At 50.7% G+C, this 17,994-nt stretch overlaps 1 protein-coding gene across 1 annotated transcript in view; it reads right to left on the bottom strand.

The window, feature by feature from the left end:
• Positions 1–16,754, bottom strand: part of LOC138800123 (BMP/retinoic acid-inducible neural-specific protein 2-like) — a 119,832-nt gene extending 103,078 nt beyond the window's left edge. The window contains exon 1 of the mRNA XM_069981933.1: positions 16,654–16,754. The gene's annotated coding sequence lies outside the window, so the exon portion shown is untranslated. The remainder of the gene's footprint in view (positions 1–16,653) is intronic.
• Positions 16,755–17,994: the final 1,240 nt, after the last annotated feature.

Here is a 17,994-nt window from a genome sequence, read left to right as displayed (position 1 = left end):
TCATAGTGAGGGGGGGGGGGATAGTGTGAGCTTATAGGAAACCCGTCATATAGTGAGGGGGGGGGGTAGTGTGAGCTTATAGGAAACCCCTCATATAGTGAGGGGGGGGGGGATATAGTGTGAGCTTATAGGAAACCCGTCATATAGTGAGGGGGGGGGGATAGTGTGAGCTTATAGGAAACCCGTCATATAGTGAGGGGGGGATATAGTGTGAGCTTATAGGAAACCCGTCATATAGTGAGGGGGGGGGGATAGTGTGAGCATATAAGAAACCCGTCATATAGTGAGGGGGGATATAGTGTGAGCTTATAGGAAACCCGTCATATAGTGAGGGGGGATATAGTGTGAGCTTATAGGAAACCCGTCATATAGTGAGGGGGGATATAGTGTGAGCTTATAGGAAACCCGTCATATAGTGAGGGGGGATATAGTGTGAGCTTATAGGAAACCCGTCATATAGTGAGGGGGGATATAGTGTGAGCTTATAGGAAACCCGTCATATAGTGAGGGGGGATATAGTGTGAGCTTATAGGAAACCCGTCATAGTGAGGGGGGGGGGATAGTGTGAGCTTATAGGAAACCCGTCATATAGTGAGGGGGGGGGGGGTAGTGTGAGCTTATAGGAAACCCGTCATATAGTGAGGGGGGGGGGATAGTGTGAGCTTATAGGAAACTCGTCATATAGTGAGGGGGGGGGATAGTGTGAGCTTATAGGAAACCCGTCATATAGTGAGGGGGGGGGGGGATATAGTGTGAGCTTATAGGAAACCCGTCATATAGTGAGGGGGGGGGAATAGTGTGAGCTTATAGGAAACCCGTCATATAGTGAGGGGGGGGGGAATAGTGTGAGCTTATAGGAAACCCGTCATATAGTGAGGGGGGGGGGAATAGTGTGAGCTTATAGGAAACCCGTCATATAGTGAGGGGGGGGGGGGGAATAGTGTGAGCTTATAGGAAACCCGTCATATAGTGAGGGGGGGATATAGTGTGAGCTTATAGGAAACCCGTCATATAGTGAGGGTGGGGAAATAGTGTGAGCTTATAGGAAACCCGTCATATAGTGAGGGGGGGGGGTAGTGTGAGCTTATAGGACACCCGTCATATAGTGAGGGGGGGGAAATAGTGTGAGCTTATAGGAAACCCGTCATATAGGGTGGGGGGGGGGGGGGGGTAGTGTGAGCTTATAGGAAACCCGTCATATAGTGAGGGGGGGGGGATAGTGTGAGCTTATAGGACACCCGTCATATAGTGAGGGGGGGGGATAGTGTGAGCTTATAGGAAACCCGTCATATAGTGAGGGGGGGGGGGGGATATAGTGTGAGCTTATAGGAAACCCGTCATATAGTGAGGGGGGGATAGTGTGAGCTTATAGGAAACCCGTCATAAAGTGGGGGGGGGGGGGGGGGATATAGTGTGAGCTTATAGGAAACCCGTCATATAGTGAGGGGGGGGATATAGTGTGAGCTTATAGGAAACCCGTCATATAGTGAGGGGGGGATAGTGTGAGCTTATAGGAAACCAGTCATATAGTGAGGGGGGGGGGATATAGTGTGAGCTTATAGGAAACCCGTCATATAGTGAGGGGGGGGGAGGATATAGTGTGAGCTTATAGGAAACCCGTCATAAAGTGAGGGGGGGGGATAGTGAGCTTATAGGACACCCGTCATATAGTGAGGGGGGGGGATATAGTGTGAGCTTATAGGAACAGTGAGGTAAGGAGGAGGGCAGAGACACAGTGTGGTGAGGGGGGAGGGCAGAGACACAGTGTGGTGAGGGGGAGGAGGGCAGAGACACAGTGTGGTGAGGGGGAGGAGGGCAGAGACACAGTGTGGTGAGGGGGAGGAGGGCAGAGACACAGTGTGGTGAGGGGGAGGAGGGCAGAGACACAGTGTGGTGAGGAGGAGGAGGGCAGAGACACAGTGTGGTGAGGAGGAGGAGGGCAGAGACACAGTGTGGTGAGGGGGAGGAGGGCAGAGACAGAGTGTGGTGAGGGGGAGGAGGGCAGAGACACAGTGTGGTGAGGAGGAGGGCAGAGACACAGTGTGGTGAGGGGGAGGAGGGCAGAGACAGAGTATGGTGAGGGGGAGGAGGGCAGAGACACAGTGTGGTGAGGGGGAGGAGGGCAGAGACACAGTGTGGTGAGGAGGAGGGCAGAGACACAGTGTGGTGAGGGGGAGGAGGGCAGAGACACAGTGTGGTGAGGGGGAGGAGGGCAGAGACACAGTGTGGTGAGGGGGAGGAGGGCAGAGACACAGTGTGGTGAGGGGGAGGAGGGCAGAGACACAGTGTGGTGAGGAGGAGGGCAGAGACACAGTGTGGTGAGGGGGAGGAGGGCAGAGACAGAGTATGGTGAGGGGGAGGAGGGCAGAGACACAGTGTGGTGAGGGGGAGGGCAGAGACACAGTGTGGTGAGGAGGAGGGCAGAGACACAGTGTGGTGAGGGGGAGGAGGGCAGAGACACAGTGTGGTGAGGGGGAGGAGGGCAGAGACACAGTGTGGTGAGGGGGAGGAGGGCAGAGACACAGTGTGGTGAGGGGGAGGAGGGCAGAGACACAGTGTGGTGAGGGGGAGGAGGGCAGAGACACAGTGTGGTGAGGGGGAGGAGGGCAGAGACACCGTGTGGTGAGGGGGAGGAGGGCAGAGACACAGTGTGGTGAGGGGGAGGAGGGCAGAGACACAGTGTGGTGAGGGGGAGGAGGGCAGGGACACAGTGTGGTGAGGGGGAGGAGGGCAGGGACACAGTGTGGTGAGGGGGAGGGCAGAGACACAGTGTGGTGAGGGGGAGGAGGGCAGAGACACAGTGTGGTGAGGGGGAGGAGGGCAGAGACTACACCAGTCAGGGCCCCTCTTCATTACCACTGTAGGCTCTGTACTTCCTGTATGTTAAGGACCTGCGATTATGTCATTATTGTGATCACATGACCATTATCTCCCAGGTTCTTTACATAGAGGAAAGTACAGGGAAGCTGCTGAGGAACAGATGTGTTACCATGGAGACAACCCTGCCCTATGTGTGTGGGGTAAGTGAGGGGCAGTGATACGATTAGTGACGGCTGCACTGCCTGTTGGATTAGTACAGATGGAGCAGTGTTTATTAGTGCGCTGTAGTGTTGGCTTACTACAGGTGGATCCATATTGTACCCCCCCCCCAGGTCTGGGCATACTGATCACCGATCCTTCTCGCTCTGTCACCCTTATGCAGGAAGGGGCATCAATGCGGCTGGGGGGCAGCAATAGGGGCAGGGAAAGAGGTTTGGGGCTTCACATCCCTCCCCATTCCTACACTTTTACTACATTGGACTTTTCCTTGGACCCCTCATGTATGGAGGCCGATCACAGGGCAGTTACCTCTCGGGTAAGGAGGCCGATCACGGGGCAGTTACCTCTCGGGTAAGGAGGCCGATCACAGGGCAGTTACCTCTCGGGTAAGGAGGCCGATCACAGGGCAGTTACCTCTCGGGTAAGGAGGCCGATCACAGGGCAGTTACCTCTCGGGTAAGGAGGCCGATCACAGGGCAGTTACCTCTCGGGTAAGGAGGCCGATCACGGGGCAGTTACCTCTCGGGTAAGGAGGCCGATCAGGAGGCAGTTACCTCTCGGGTAAGGAGGCCGATCACGGGGCAGTTACCTCTCGGGTAAGGAGGCCGATCACGGGGCAGTTACCTCTCGGGTAAGGAGGCCGATCACGGGGCAGTTACCTCTCGGGTAAGGAGGCCGATCACAGGGCAGTTACCTCTCGGGTAAGGAGGCCGATCACAGGGCAGTTACCTCTCGGGTAAGGAGGCCGATCACAGGGCAGTTACCTCTCGGGTAAGGAGGCCGATCACGGGGCAGTTACCTCTCGGGTAAGGAGGCCGATCACGGGGCAGTTACCTCTCGGGTAAGGAGGCCGATCATGAGGCAGTTACCTCTCGGGTAAGGAGGCCAATCATGAGGCAGTTACCTCTTGGGTAAGGAGGCCGATCACAGGGCAGTTACCTCTCGGGTAAGGAGGCCGATCACAGGGCAGTTACCTCTCGGGTAAGGAGGCCGATCACAGGGCAGTTACCTCTCGGGTAAGGAGGCCGATCACGGGGCAGTTACCTCTCGGGTAAGGAGGCCGATCACAGGGCAGTTACCTCTCGGGTAAGGAGGCCGATCACAGGGCAGTTACCTCTCGGGTAAGGAGGCCGATCACAGGGCAGTTACCTCTCGGGTAAGGAGGCCGATCACGGGGCAGTTACCTCTCGGGTAAGGAGGCCGATCACAGGGCAGTTACCTCTCGGGTACGGAGGCCGATCACAGGGCAGTTACCTCTCGGGTAAGGAGGCCGATCGCGGGGGCACAGCCTCCACAGTCCCCTACGGTACAATCAGAAATGCGGTTACTGAGTCTCCTAAACACCAGTGATGGATCAGTCAGGAAATCTCCTGGTGCCATTTAAAGTGAATTTGTCGGATTTGCCATTGATGACCTATCTGAAGCATGTGTGATTAATGGCGGCCTGACAGCGCTCACCAATCTCCACCTCTCGGGATCCGCTATGTTCAGGCATGAAAACATCGATGGAAGGAAACGCATTGTTACTAATTATTATTTCATATCAATAGATGAAAGATACTCCATTATTCTTAAGTTTTCGGGGGGGGGGGGGGGGGCAGGAGGGAGACCCAGTATAAACCAGTAATTATAAAGACATAGGGGAGGGGGAGGGGCTGGAGGGAGACCCAGAGGGGCTAAAAGCACACAGAATAACTATGACCCCATCTACATGCTGAAGGATAGAGGTAAGCCCAACCGAAATATGTAAGTCAGGTGTAATAGTAATATGTGTGCGTGCAATAGTGATAAATGTGTGAGTGTGCAACAGTGATATGTGTGAGTGTGCAACAGTGATATGTGTGAGTGTGCAACAGTGATATGTGTGAGTGTGCAACAGTGATATGTGTGAGTGTGCAACAGTGATATGTGTGAGTGTGCAACAGTGATATGTGTGAGTGTGCAATAGTGATATATGAGTGTGTAATAGTGATATCTGTGAAAGAGCAGAAGTGATGTGTGTGAAGGTGCAAGTTTGAAATGTCTAAAGTGTGATGTCATCAGCTGTAATATCATCAGTGATGCCATCAGCCATGTGATGTCACAGGGAGGATGAGTATTTGTTACAGCTCCTCATTCTCCCGCAGTCGTATGACCGGCCTCCCTGATATAATCCCCAGGCCTGTATGGGTATCCTCGCAGTCGTATGACCGTCCTCCCTGATATAATCCCCGGGCCTGTATGGGTATCCTCACAGTCGTATGACCGTCCTCCCTGATATAATCCCTGGGCCTGTATGGGTATCCTCACAGTCGTATGCTCGGTTTTCCTGATATAATCCCCGGGCCTGTATGGGTATCCTCGCAGTCAGGGGCGGATTAACTTTCCCATAGGCCCCGGGCTGTTCCCCAAGCCTGGGCCCCCCCACCCCGCTGTAACTATGGCAGCACTAGCCTGGTGCTCATAGTACAGGACAGATAATGTCATGATGTCCTGATTTGTGCAAAATTGCCAAAAAAACAGTGATTTTTTGCAAATCATGGCGGAAGTGTAGCCAGGAGACAGTACACCACTGAAAGTATAAGTCTTTTTGGGTGGTCATGGGCCCCCAGGAGCTCAGGGCCACGGGCTGCCGCCCGAAACGCGCCTCTTATTGTCCACTACTGCTCGCAGTCGTATGCTCGGCCTCCGTAATATAATCCCCAGGCCTGTATGGGTATCCTCGCAGTCGTATGACCGTCCTCCCTGATATAATCCCCAGGCCTGTATGGGTATCCTCGCAGTCGTATGACCGTCCTCCCTGATATAATCCCCAGGCCTGTATGGGTATCCTCGCAGTCGTATGACCGTCCTCCGTAATATAATCCCCAGGCCTGTATGGGTATCCTCGCAGTCATATGACCGTCCTCCCTGATATAATCCCCAGGCCTGTATGGGTATCCTCGCAGTCGTATGACCATCCTCCCTGATATAATCCCCAGGCCTGTATGGGTATCCTTGCAGTCGTATGACCGTCCTCCGTAATATAATCCCCAGGCCTGTATGGGTATCCTCGCAGTCGTATGCTCGGCCTCCCTGATATAATCCCCGGGCCTGTATGGGTATCCTCGCAGTCGTATGCTCGGCCTCCGTAATATAATCCCCAGGCCTGTATGAGTATCCTCGCAGTCGTATGACCGTCCTCCCTGATATAATCCCCAGGCCTGTATGAGTATCCTCGCAGTCGTATGACCGTCCTCCCTGATATAATCCCCAGGCCTGTATGGGTATCCTCGCAGTCGTATGACCGTCCTCCCTGATATAATCCCCAGGCCTGTATGGGTATCCTCGCAGTCGTATGACCGTCCTCCCTGATATAATCCCCAGGACTGTATGGGTATCCTCACAGTCGTATGACCGGCCTCCCTGATATAATCCCCGGGCCTGTATGGGTATCCTCACAGTCGTATGACCGTCCTCCCTGATATAATCCCCAGGACTGTATGGGTATCCTCACAGTCGTATGACCGGCCTCCCTGATATAATCCCCGGGCCTGTATGGGTATCCTCACAGTCGTATGCTCGGCCTCCGTAATATAATCCCCAGGCCTGTATGGGTATCCTCGCAGTCGTATGCTCGGCCTCCCTGATATAATCCCCGGGCCTGTATGGGTATCCTCGCAGTCGTATGACCGTCCTCCCTGATATAATCCCCGGGCCTGTATGGGTATCCTCGCAGTCGTATGCTCGGTTTTCCTGATATAATCCCTGGGCCTGTATGGGTATCCTCTCAGTCGTATGACCGGCCTCCCTGATATAATCCCCGGCGTCTCTTTTTACAATGTATTTTTCTTTTTACACTCTGAGAGTCGGTGGAATTAAGTCTCTGGTGGTAAAATGTGTAATATGTGGCTTTTATTAACATTTTTTAACTCGGCCCAAATTAAATCAGTGATAAAGGAGCGAAGCATTAGCTGTCAGTTCCCCGGCCCGGTGCAATGTAATATGCATTAGTAATGGTCCAGGATTACGGCCTGCAGCTTATAATTATCACCCACCAAGGCGGCCAACAATAAAAATTATAAATAAATAATAGTCCGACATTAGGCCGAACAAAAGAAATACATTCACAAGGTTCCCTAAATAATTCAGGATTACGGCCACTACAGGAGCCTTCTCATACCGCCGCTACGGGAGCCTTCTCAGACCACCGCTACAGGAGCCTTCTCACGCCGCCGCTACGGGAGCCTTCTCGGGCCGCCGCTACGGGAGCCTTCTCATACCGCCGCTACGGGAGCCTTCTCAGACCACCGCTACATGAGCCTTCTCAGACCGCCGCTACGGGTGCCTTCTCAGGCCGCCGCTACAGGAGCCTTCTCAGACCACCGCTACATGAGCCTTCTCGGGCCGCCGCTACAGGAGCCTTCTCAGGCCGCCGCTACAGGAGCCTTCTCAGACCACCGCTACATGAGCCTTCTCAGACCGCCGCCGCCAAGGGAGCCTTCCCACGCCGCTGCTACGGGAGCCTTCTCAGGCCGCCGCTACGGGAGCCTTCTCAGACCGCCGCCGCTACGGGAGCCTTCCCACGCCGCCGCTACGGGAGCCTTCTCAGGCCGCCGCTACAGAAACCTTCTCAGGCCGCCACTACGGGAACCTTCACAGACCGCCGCTACATGAGCCTTCTCAGACCGATGCCGCTACGGGAGCCTTCTCACGCCGCCCCTACAGGAGCCTTCTCAGACCGCCGCTATGGGAGCCTTCTCAGACCGCCGCTACGGGAACCTTCTCATGCAGCCGCTACGGGAACCTTCTCAGACCGCCGCTATGGGAGCCTTCTCAGACCGCCGCTACGGGAACCTTTTCATGCAGCCGCTACGGGAGCCTTTTCAGGCCGCCCCTATGGGAGCCTTCTCAGGCCACCGCTACGGGAACCTTCTCAGTCTGCCCCTACAGGAGCCTTCTCGGGCCGCCGCTAGGGGAACCTTCTCACGCCGCCGCTACAGGAGCCTTCTCATACGGCCAGTACAGGAGCCTTCTGATAGTACCGATTTACAGATTTTTGTTACGGTGTTATTACATGGGCCGATGAGGGCCCGATAACTGTAAACGAGCGCCGATCATCGGCTGATCGTTATATTTATTACACAAAGCGATTCGGCCGATTATCGTTCGGTGTAATAGTACCCTTACTTTAGTGCAGGATTATTGCAGGTTTTTCTTTCTTAAAAGGACAATTTATTATTTCCATTCATTGTTCAGTCCAGCACAGTCTAGTGTTCTCTGTTATCAGCTATTTAAGATGAAAGATTAGAGCGGCAATGAATGAGTGGAGAATGAGGAATTTAAAGGGATATTGACATCCTGCATGTTTGGGGGTAACACACTGGACAGTGGAGATCTAACCGCTGGGCTTATATAACATATATAACATCAGCTGCTATATGTCCTGCAGCAAGTGGTCTATTCTCTCTAGTCCGACACAGTGTTCTCTGCTGCCACCTCTGTCCATGTCAGGAACTGTCCAGAGCAGCAGCAAATCCCCATAGAAAACCTCTCCTGCTCTCGACAGTTCCTGACATGGACAGAGGGGGCAGCAGAGACCTGAGTTTTTTAATAGAAGTAAATTACAAATCTCTGCTACTTTCTACTACCAGTTGATTTGATAGAATTTTTTTGTGAACTATTCCTTTTAGCACCAAACTTTTTGATACATTTTAATGACTTTTTATATCTAGATCACAGACTCCTCATCCACCACTGGCTGTAAGGTCGATTCATCACTCATGAGTCTGGGAAACCTAGGTGACAGTATACAGTATATACACCATACAGTATAAAGTATGTGCATGTATAATACACCATCAGGGGGTCATGTAGCGGGTATACAAGATCTTCTATATACACCACATCATTTGATTTCAATGAAACAATCAAGGACATAGAATGACGACTGGGATCTATACAGCATAATACGCCTCCCCCTCCCCAATGTATAGGCATGGCGGACGTCATCCCCTGCACAGGAGTAGTAGGTGGCCCCCTTATTCTCACCATACACATACATACAAGTTCAGTAATTTTTCCTGACTGTACAGTATGTTCTGTGAGAAACCCTCAAAGAAAAAACATCCGTATTGCGTCCCTAATCCATATTGTTTGTTGATTACGTGATTGGTAAATCAAAGTGATCCTTAAATCAAGGTTATCCATATTTTTTGCGGATGTACACATAACGTGTGGATCCCATAGACTGCTGGCTCATCTGTGCCGCAATCACGGCCCGTTCTAGGACATTTCCGGCTTTTTTGTGGCACTGATTGTGGAGACGTAAAACTGTGGATGATGTGAATAGTCGAATGGATTTTAATGGACCCAGAATTAGGGTGGTATTACACGGGTGATGATCAGTCAAAAAATCGTTAGATCGTTCAGATTTGAGAGATTGTTGATCGTTTGATTCTGGTAATAATGTCTCGTTCGGACGTTCCTTGGTCTATCAGCCAGGAAAGGATGAGCTCAAGAACGACCATAAGTAACAATCATAATCCTGTGTAATAGGGTGACCGACTTAAGATCGTTCGTCATAGCGGTCATGTGAGATCGTTTATCAACGCAAAATTATGTAGTGTAATACCACCCGTAGAGCTATGGACACATTTACGGAATGTTTAAATAAGGCCTTAGACGTGTACCAGATAGTCCCGCCATTCTTAGTGGGAACATTCAGCTATGTAATGGGTATGGCGGCCTCCTGACATCAGACATGCTGAATTTCACCTGACCAAGCCTTTGGTTTTGAAGGTGCCCACGTACCTTGTTGTAGTGTCACACCAGCTGGGGCCGCAGGCTGGAGAACACTATTCCAGCAGGGGGTTATGGGATCCCCCTCCCCCTGTACATGGCAGCGCAGACTGTGGAGATGTCCTGTCACCCATGGTTTCTTGTCTGATATCATTGTGTTTGTTTTGGGGATTAGGGCCAATGTCGGGGGGCCCCATCTCATTAGGGGTTGCCTATAGCAGCTGTCTGTATGCTACACATGCCCTTACAATTGTCCTAGTGATAAATGACCCGATGACTTCACTCTTCATAAACAATGACATCATCAGCATTTACCACTTTATATATACATATATTATTATAGTCTGTCTCCCCCATCCATCACGGTCCGACGCGCACAGCAACAAGAAAGTGCCCATTCAGATTATAAATGTGCATTAGAAATGGCTGCTATGTATCCGAGTGATCTTATTTATAGAGAACGGTGTATATGGATAGATAAAGTAAGGCCATGGTCTCTGGTGACTGTCCAGCAGCCCGGGCCCACGCATTTCATAGCGTCATCTGTAACGCCTATGAATAGGAGCCAGGTGGGAACGTTAATGTAGGATACAGGCACTTGTGTATTATGAGTGAAAATGTCAATCTGCCAATCTGCCAATATAGAAAGTGTATGGCACAGAGGTTTTATAAAGCACAAGGTTATGTGGAGGGCGAGAACAACCATTGCGTCTTCCTCTCGGCTCCAGGATCCACTTTTAATCTTGATGGGGCCTGCAGTGATTTACAATGCAATAGACTGCTGACCCCTATGGCGCTGATACTGATAAGAGCCCAAGTCCCTACTCCACGACATGACCATATATTTACCTCAATCTCTCTCCACCTCAGGCTTTCCATGGGCGGACATGATATGAACGCTACGCAGCCAAGGTGCCTGTGGATAGGGTAATATTAATGTCGGAGGCAAAGGGTGAAAACATCTAATTTGATGAAATGTGAAATCAAATTTTTCCCCATCCCTGAGCCATAGAGTCATTGCATGTCCATGTGATTATCACCACAAATATGTATCCGGTTGTGGGGCGCTATGTGCGGTATGTAGCCCAAGGTGACGGCATGATGAACACGCTCCATTCAATAAATGCTATATTGTAATTACGCACACATGTAGATAGGCTTCCCCCTCTTTCTATTGCATTCATTTTAATATTATACCAAGAAGGAGTAAAGTAAGAGAAAAAAGTAAAAACATTTCATGACTGTGGCCGGGGTCATGTCTGTCTGAGGGCAGCGTGGAGCTCATGGATCCGATTGCGGCCGGGGTCATGTCTGTCTGAGGGCAGCGTGGAGTTCATGGATCAGATTGCGGCCGGGGTCATGTCTGGTTGGGGGCAGCATGGAGCTCATGGATCAGATTGCGGCCGGGGTCATGTCTGGCTGGGGGCAGGGTGGAGCTCATGGATCAGATTGCGGCCGGGGTCATGTCTGTCTGAGGGCAGCGTAGAGTTCATGGATCAGACTGCCGCCGGGGTCATGTCTGGCTAGGAGCAGCCTGGAGCTTGTGGATTGCGCTGCGGCCGGGGTCATGTCTGGCTAGGAGCAGCCTGGAGCTTGTGGATTGGACTGCGGCCGGGGTCATGTCTGGCTAGGAGCAGCCTGGAGCTTGTGGATTGGACTGTGGCTGGGGTCATGTCTGGCTGGGGGCAGGGTGGAGTTCATGGATCAGACTGCGGCCGGGGTCATGTCTGGCTGGGGGCAGGGTGGAGCTTGTGGATTGGACTGTGGCTGGGGTCATGTCTGGCTGGGGGCAGGGTGGAGCTTGTGGATTGGACTGTGGCTGGGGTCATGTCTGGCTGGGGGCACCGTGGAGCTTGTGGATCAGACTGTGGCCAAGGACATCATGGAGCTTGTATGTCCATCCTGTGATTTCATGGCCTACCCCTGAATTTTCCAGTCCCATCCTTCACCCCGATTATACTCATACATTCATCTAAAGATTTCCCTAGTGTGCATGTAAAATGGAGAAGTAACATTATAAGGCTTACATGGAACACATATGTTCTCCTGCAGTCATTCCAGGGTCATTGGCTTTCTATGAGGTTGTCTCTGGTGTGGAATCGGGAATTTACTCTGCTAGGCCCAATATGACTAACGTGAGTGATCACAGTTATTATACAGCGCTACTGAATGCATTGTTGCTATATAGGTTAATAAATATTGACCTGCATTTTACTGCATACATAAGTGTCACTTTATTGAATATATGTTCGTAGAGTGTGCCATGACATTGTCACCCGGGATCATTGACCACATTAGCTGTTACCTACAATCCCAATCAATTATTAGGTCGAATGTCCGACTGCATTTCATATCTACAACCTAATAAGAAAGTAACACTAACATGTTCACGTCATCTTATCTATAGGCGAGCGTAATAGATAAGTCCGCCCCATCATCTCCACTGTGTCTCACATCTCCGGCTCTGAGAACCAGAAACATTTATACTTTAGCAGCTCTTTTTAAGGGATTCACCCTTTGTAAGACACAGGCTTGGTTCACACTAGTGTAACTTGTCATGACCTGTCTGGGAGCCCCGTTACCTGAAGAGCTGGTCATCTAAAGAGGTCATTAGACCTATGGTCGGGCCAAGACTGGAGGCCATAAAACAAGCAGAAATGCCTCTGTATCACACCTGAGCCCGGCTCCTCTTTGGCGTACGGTACTTCAGATGCGTATAGTCCTGGTCCGACCACCAGTCTTATGTCCTGAACTGACATGTGTCTGGTGATCATAGTACATATACACTTCTGTAATACACCCATTGGAATGGCGCCCAAGGCTAGGATATCATGTGGCAGTTTAGTTAGTATTTGATTAGTATTTTGACAGTATTTTTTGCTAAAACCAGGAATGGACCTTAATACAGAGAAAACTATTATGGAAAAATCTAACCAAAAATGTAACCAAGTACTGACAAAATAATGACCAAGTACTGACAAAATAATGACCAAAAAAATAATCAAATACTGACCAGGTACTGACCAAATACTGACCAAACACGAATCAAATACTGACCAGAATATCCCATGTGCAGCCGTCCTTAGTCATTGCCTGTGTTACATCATCTGTTTTTTTACCTGGAGCTGCTGCGATGCTTCGGAGTCGTAGACTTTATATTGAATGAGTTCACCAATTTTGTATCGCAGTCGAGTCAGTCTCTGTCATTTGTCTAGGTCAGTACTTATCAGAACATACGGCAGTCTATATATAACCTTCCAGGAGGGTCCTCACTGAGACCTTCTACCTTCTCCATCACAGGTTGTCATACAATTGGACAGGTTTACTTCAATATGAAAATAAAAAAATACTTGACATAGAAAAAAAAAAAATTATATATATATATATAATTATAAAGAGGCTAGCTGAGAAGGTTATCCGGAGATGCCAGCTGTTTACATCCTGGCCTATGGCTTGTAAGATTGGCATGAAGAACAGCCATTGCTTTACATTTAGGAGGTATTTCTTCTTGGCACACAACACAATCGATTGACAAACTGTGTCATCTTTGAGATGCACGCCAAATCTCAGGGGGGAGAAGAGAGAAGAGCAGTGAGAGTAAGTGCAGAAGCCCCCACAATGTGCACCGTGGGAGAGGAGAGCTGACAGGCAGCAGGTGGAGAAGGAGAAGATGAGTAAGGCAAGTGGAGAAGGAGAAGATGAGGAAGGTAGGTGGAGAAGGAGAAGATGAGGAAGGTAGGTGGAGAAGGAGAAGATGAGGAAGGAAGGTGGAGAAGGAGAAGATGAAGAAGGCAGGTGAAGAAGGAGAAGATGGGGAAGGCAGGTGGAGAAGGAGAAGATGAAGGAGGCAGGTGGAGAAGGAGAAGATGAGGAAGGTAGGTGGAGAAGGAGAAGATGAGGAAGGAAGGTGGAGAAGGAGAAGATGAAGAAGGCAGGTGAAGAAGGAGAAGATGGGGAAGGCAGGTGGAGAAGGAGAAGATGAAGGAGGCAGGTGGAGAAGGAGAAGAAGAGGAAGGCAGGTGGAGAAGGAGAAGATGAAGGAGGCAGGTGGAGAAGGAGAAGAAGAAGGAGGCAGGTGGAGAAGGAGAAGAAGAAGGAGGCAGGTGGAGAAGGAGAAGAAGAGGAAGGCAGGTGGAGAAGGAGAAGATGAGTAAGGCAAGTGGAGAAGGAGAAGAAGAGGAAGGCAGGTGGAGAAGGAGAAGATGAAGGAGGCAGGTGAAGAAGAAGATGAAGAAGGCAGGTGAAGAAGGAGAAGATGAAGGAGGCAGGTGAAGAAGGAGATGAAGAGGAAGGCAGGTGGAAAAGAAGACATCCAAGTCTCACAAATGATATTTCCAGCCTAAGAATGAGGAGTTTGTTTGCTGTTGTTTCTCTTGCTTAGCAGTGACAAGGTGAATGCTGCTTTGGCATCAGAAATGTAGGCAGTGCCAACAGGCCGGCAGAAAACCTGCGACTTTAATAACTATTATTATTATATTGAAGCCAACGCAGTCAATCAAACTGGGATCTTCAATATTCTCCACCCCCGGGAAAATAGGAGAAAAAAACCCAACAACTTTCCAGCAAATGTTCTGCATCTCTCCCCCACGGTTGTCACTTAGCTTTCCTAGCAGGTTTACTGGAGAACAGAAGCTCTCAGACAGACTGAGAATGAAGCTGGTGGATTATGTCATAGAGTTCAGCCCTTTACTGGAAGTGTGAGGGTTAGTGGGAGCATACGGGCCGCTATCAATCACGGACGATGACACCCCGTCTATAACAACCGCTGCCACCTCTCCGCATCTCACATTCCAGCTCTTTTGCTTTAGGATACATTGAGATTTTTTTTGCCTGGCAGACACATCACTGTTTTAATGCAATCAATACGGCAAGGGAAAAAAAAAAGCGAGCACCATGGATTGTGCCTACACTGCGCCTCCAGAGCCGGCGTGCACGACACACCACGACTGGGGGACTGCCAATGATCCGGCTCATGCAAAATGTAACATTAAAAAAAACAGTCAGCCCAGACTGGAGAAGTGCTGGCCGTAGTGTACCGGGAGCAGCTGGATGATACTGCAGCTGCTTCTGACAACAATGGAAGTTTCTAGAGATTTAAAGGAATAGAAAATTACAATAGCAAATTAAAAGGAGGTTGTCACAGCGGAATCTTTCAGCATTCAGTATTTTGCTTTTAAAGCCCCATCCAGCCATGTCGGCCAGCCCCGAGCTGCACAGCAGGACTTAGCTGCGGCATTTAAGTGGGCCCTGGTGCTTTTCTAATTTTCCATAAACAACCTGTTATGGGGCCAGAGGGCATGAGGGAAACTCTAATTTGCCTATAGGAGCGTGACAGCACAGCTGTGCTTCCATCCAGTGTGCCATTCACAGCTACCATTAACTCATCTCCGGCTTCATTCAATTATTTTCTTCTGTTTTTTTTCCTTCTTTTCCCCCTTTTATTCGGGACGGCCTGCAGTGCCCTCAGGGACCTTGAGCCATAAAGAAATTAGTTTAGAAAAATTGTACAAAAAAAAAAAAAGATTTCCTAGCCGTATTGTGCAGAGTCCTCAGCTGAACGTCGTGTTCCCTTCTACCTCCCTGGTCCCAAAATAAAGAGCATTATTCATACCTCATGGACGGACGTGGCTGCCGGGTGACCACTATACAGCCGACTGGAAAGGGATTCTACCCTGGGAGGGAAAAAGAAACTTCCTTGGAGCGATGGCGCTAAGTGGCCGCATTAATGGCAGCAATTATTCACTCATTGTCTCAACTTGGAGTTCAGTGGGATTGGAGGATTGGAGTTTGTTGATTCCTTCCATACATGAAGGGTACTGGGTGACCCGGGAGTGGTGGGCTCTATTCTATGGAGTTTGTTGATCCCTTCTGGACATGAGGGGTACTGGGTGACCCGGGAGTAGTGGGCTCTATTCTATGGAGTTTGTTGATTCCATCCAGACATGAAGGGTACTGGGTGACCCGGGAGTGGTGGGCTCTATTCTATGGAGTTTGTTGATCCCATCCAGACATGAAGGGTACTGGGTGACCCGGGAGTGGTGGGCTCTATTCTATGGAGTTTGTTGATCCCTTCCGGACATGAAGGGTACTGGGTGACCCGGGAGTGGTGGGCTCTATTCTATGGAGTTTGTTGATCCCTTCCGGACATGAAGGGTACTGGGTGACCCGGGAGTGGTGGGCTCTATTCTATGGAGTTTGTTGATCCCTTCTGGACATGAAGGGTACTGGGTGACCCGGGAGTGGTGGGCTCTATTCAATGGAGCACTCTATTAAGGGTACTGGTGGGCTCTATTCTAATACTGATTGCAGAGATGAGTTTTTGAGCTGCTTCAGAACCTCTTACCATTGTGCAGCTGTTGATGTCTCGCCCCAGCCCTGCCTATGGCCTGCTAACCCAGCTTCAGCAAGTGTGAGAAGCCCCCGTTGCAGCCGCACCAGGCAGACTCCGCACTTATGGGGGTAACACAACCTCATTCCACAGAGTTTATTAGATTTTCTGCAGTGCACAGAGAACATAAAACCCGGCGATAAAGTGATTAATGGAGCAATGCCTTGTGGGTCTCTTTAGCAAGGAACAGGTCAATGGAGTGGTGCCCTACAGCATTATTGCAGGGGAAGAAGTTTAACCCATTCAGGGTTCAGCTGTGGGATTCTGGGGATGATGAGTACGTAAAGGGTTAACAGGGAGAGGGACTGGTCTATACTTCAGTCTGCTAGAAATGATACCGGTGCAGTGACAGAAGGAATCTATAGAAGCCAATGGTGTGGGTTACAGCTGGAGGCTGTCCACTTTACTCCTGTATCTTACATCAATGCACGAGAGGCTATGCTGCTAAGAGAAGAAGAAGAGCTTACCCAAAGGGCAATATCAGAGGGGCCCCACACACCACCTTGGCACTGCCAATCAAAGGTCCACGACAGCCTGAGCCATGATTACACGCAGGAAAACCAGAAAGAGACGGCTGCCCGGAGCCTTGGAACCAGAAAGAGACGGGCTCCAGCCGTGGGGAGGACGCCTGCCCGGAGCCTTGGAACCAGAAAGACGCCTGCCCGGAGCCTTGGACCTCCCCAGATGCCAGGCTCAAAGTTGCAGATTAGCTGCCGATCTGTCCTCTTGTCTTTAGTCTTTGTCCACGAAAAAAATCCAAAAAACCAGATGATGAATCCTTGGGATCGAGGAGAGGATCTCCAGGTCAGAAAGTCACCTGGGGCCGGAGGAGGAGGATGTGCACAGCAGCCCTGCACCCCCTGACAGACAGGCGACAAGCTGCGTCTCCAGCTAGTGTCCGTCTACAGCCGAGCATGTCCGTCTACAGCCGTGCAGGTCCTGGCTAGATGTCAATCATTGTGTGGATGGAGCCCGGCGTGCCGCCTCCTATAAGGTCACTGGGAACATCCTGCTGCTTTTCTTTCGCTTCTTTTTGCCGAGGCTGATCAGGCTGTGTGCGCTTGTTGCCATTGTCTGGCCATGGAGATGATGCAGCGATCGCTGCCGGCCTCTCTCCCTGCTCGCCTTCCTCTCTCTATCAGATCCGTCTTCCTTCTCGCCTCCGCTCCTCCTTGTGTCTCTCTCGGCTTCTAAGTGTCTCGTTACCTGCAGGATTCACAAGCACCAAGTCAGTGGGAAAACTCTCTCCCATCCTTTCCCTCATTCCATGCCTGTCCCACCGCAGCCAATGGCAGAGAAGGCTCGGCCTCCGCCGCCCTGCTATTGGTCGGATCCCTCCCTGGGGTGACACTTGATTGGATGACTGAGCTGTGTGCTTTAACCCCCTGGCTGCCATCCTCCTCCTCCTCCTCCTCCTCCTCCTCCAGCAGTCTCTTCTTGCAGCAGGGGGGAGTTAGGGCTGCAGCTGCCTGGATTTACAAATCTATTAAGTCTCTTATTTCCACTTAAAGTCGCTGAGTTTGAAACCAATTGTTCTACAATCCCTGATCCTTAATGTAATAAGACGCCCAGGAGATAGTATATCATGTAATAACAATTCAGAGCAGAGATTGCGGCTCGGCACAGGTTGTAGCGGAGAACAGGGACGGCAGAATCACAATCATTTCCCTAATTCCCTATCGGATGAAATATTGATAACGGTGATCGGTGTCTGCCCGGCGTGCACAGAGATTCTCCCGGCTGATTCCTCCCACACCTTGTACCGGGAGACGCAGCCGAGCCGGCAGGTGCACATTCTGCTTCCCAAG

This window comes from Dendropsophus ebraccatus, chromosome 8, assembly GCF_027789765.1.
Source record: "Dendropsophus ebraccatus isolate aDenEbr1 chromosome 8, aDenEbr1.pat, whole genome shotgun sequence".
NCBI lineage: Eukaryota > Metazoa > Chordata > Amphibia > Anura > Hylidae > Dendropsophus > Dendropsophus ebraccatus.
The sequence above is the reverse complement of the archived record's forward strand: the minus strand, read 5'-3'. Positions and strand labels throughout refer to the sequence as shown.